The 2,820-nt window shown below is 42.2% G+C and overlaps 1 long non-coding RNA gene across 1 annotated transcript; it reads right to left on the bottom strand.

The window, feature by feature from the left end:
* Positions 1-469: 469 nt before the first annotated feature.
* Positions 470-1,958, bottom strand: LOC142108253 (uncharacterized). Its single transcript, XR_012680132.1, has 2 exons — positions 1,861-1,958; positions 470-688 (listed from the first exon to the last, which is right to left on the bottom strand). It is a non-coding gene; the product is annotated as an uncharacterized LOC142108253 (long non-coding RNA).
* Between the last annotated feature and the right edge of the window lie 862 nt (positions 1,959-2,820).

Here is a 2,820-nt window from a genome sequence, read left to right as displayed (position 1 = left end):
CCAACCAGCCTGTCATTATGGGCACTTAGTACATCCAATTATTAATATTGATCACCTGCCAGCAACAATGTGTCGTCCTGATAGCAAGAGGAATTTATAATATAATTTATCCCTTGTATGGCACATTATGAGAGGATCCAGATGATGTGTCCCAAAGACATGTGGAGAGTGTCACTTCCATTGCATGGTTTTGTAAAATTTTAGTTCATTTTTTTTGGTACATCTTTGAAGTTAGACTACAACAAGATGGCACAACACAACCAGCAAAAAGGAGATAGCTTACCTCTAAATAACTCAAGAAGTTATTTGCTCATAGGCAATAAAATGAAGACACATGCAGGGTATTATGACACAGGGATCTTGTTGCAATACAATATTTCAGACAACACATTGTTATTTATCTATATTATTAGAAACGTTTAGATGTAGCTTTACCGACATCCTCAAGGAAGCAAAACTATTGCCGCTGTGGTTGGCTGAGATCTGCATTTATTTACATGATTTGATTTACATCATACTTGCCCTCTCTCCCAGATTGTCTAGGAGGAAAGCTTCCAGACTCCTGTCAGGGTAGCCCACCCTCCAGGATCTCCCTTCACTTTAGACTGATGTAGGCGGGTTCTTGATGTCATGATTCAATGTCAATCAAGTCATCGCACTTGTCCCTTGGACTTCCCGTCTGGGAGATCTAAGAAGGCAAGCATGATTCACATTATATTTTACCACCTTAATAAAGCATATTATATGTGGTCCCTCCAGAGAAGCATCACAGAGCAGTAAGTAGGTGGGGCTTGGTTAGAGGGGTCATATGTTTTTAAAACAAGATCCCCATTTGTGACATGAATTTTGATGAGCTTATAAAAGCTTTCTCTTTGGTGAAAAATGCTGTAAAATTGCAACATTATCTTTTTACTAGTCCTGCTAATCTATATGCACCAAGGGGCCTATTTATCAAAGCTATCCCCCCTGTTAAACCCCAGAAAACTGTTTTTTTTTGGGTATTTACCGCTAAATTACTATGTATCATTCTCAAATATCTGCATCTTTGAATGTATTATCGTTTTTCTGAGCACTCCCCATAACAGTCTATGGGGAGTGCTCATTACCGCTATGTATCAAAGTCTACCCTGTGAAATCTTTCTCTTTTTCTACAGAGCAGAGCTGGACAGCGCATGTGTGGAGGGATCATATGATCCCTCCCTGTCACATGACTCACCTTCTTGCCGTCCAGGATGTTAGTGCGCATGCCTGAGGTTTTCGGTTGGTGCATGCGCACTACCAAAAAAAAGAGAAGTTCAACGCAGCTTTCTTCGGATGAGAAGAGACTGCGATGAAGAGGTGAGTCACTTCTCAGGGACAGCAGGTTATCGCATACTTGCCTACTTTCGCAAAGTTATTTCCGGGAGAGGGGCGTGACTGGAGGGTGGGAGGGGGCGGGGCACGGCCACACGCATCATTTTGGCCCTGCCCCCGCAACATAATGTCGGTTTGTCGTGGGGGCGGGGCCAAAATGATGCGATTCACTGCGCCTCGCTGCATTTTTGGAAGCCAGTAGTGGGATGCGGGAGACTTGCCAGCTCTCCCTGGAGTCCGTGAGACGGACCAGAATTTCGGGAGTCTCCCAGACATTCCGGGGGAGTTGGCAAGTATGGGTTATCGGCACTGCTGTCCCTGAGATCTTTCTTGATACATTTCCGGAAACTTTCAATCCTTATCAAGGAGATAAAGATTGAAAAGTTTCAACAAACAAAACCGAAGGATGATAAATAGACCCCCAAATGTGTAGGACCTAGGCTAGACATGGTCAAGTCAGTATTAGGTTATAACAGCTTTTAGAGCACATATTTCTCTCTTTTCTACCATGTTAGGTATTATCAGCATCCATGCAGGAATAGAGCGGATGCTTGTTGTGTCTTCAGCAGATTGAGCAGATGACGTCACAGTTACACTGATGATGCATTGTGAGATCAGTGTGGATTGTGACATCACCTCGTGCAGGATGTAGGTCATGTGACAAGCCATGCAGTCACCTGACCTAACAGACTGTGTACTGTATAGTGCTGTCAGTTTAAATATTAGACAGTGCTATATAGTACACTCTCCTTCATTTAGGAATATCAGTCAAATCAGGGATGTAGAAGTTTTCTGGGTATGTAAGCAATTTCAAATTTAAGAAGTAACTTTTTCAAAACATCTTTTATAGGATATGAGATAAATGTATGTTTTTCTTTTTCAATATGGCAGCATGGTGGCTCAGTGGTTAGCACTTCTGCCTCACAGCACTAAGGTCATGAGTTCAATTCCCGACTATGGCCTTATCTGAGTGGAGTTTGTATGTTCTGCCCGTGTTTGCATGGGTTTCCTCTGGGTGCTCTGGTTTCCTCCCACACCCCAAAAACATACTGGTAGGTTAATTGGCTGCTATCAAAATTGACCCTAATCTGTCTCTGTGTGTGTGTATGTTAGGGAATTTAGACTGTAAGCTCCAATGGGACTGATGTGAGTGAGTTCTCTGTACAGCGCTGTGGAATCAGTGGTGCTATATAAATAAATGGTGATGATGATGATCAATATTCCTTATTTTCTTTCTGGAATCTGTATTACACACTCCTCACACACTTGCAAATTTGTGACTATCAAAATATCTCTAACTCCTTTCGAGGTGGCTGACATAGCAAAACAAGTCTGCCAGGGTGCCACCATAAATTCTCCAATGAAGAATGCATGGCTCGTTGATTTTCTACCATGACTATGTAAAATAAAATCTTGCAATAAAAGTTGCAGTATGAATTTGGAACACTAGGGGGCTCCTTAGTGATA

Source organism: Mixophyes fleayi, chromosome 12, assembly GCF_038048845.1.
Source record: "Mixophyes fleayi isolate aMixFle1 chromosome 12, aMixFle1.hap1, whole genome shotgun sequence".
In the NCBI taxonomy this organism is placed as follows: domain Eukaryota; kingdom Metazoa; phylum Chordata; class Amphibia; order Anura; family Limnodynastidae; genus Mixophyes; species Mixophyes fleayi.
This window is presented reverse-complemented; position numbering and strand designations above follow the sequence as displayed.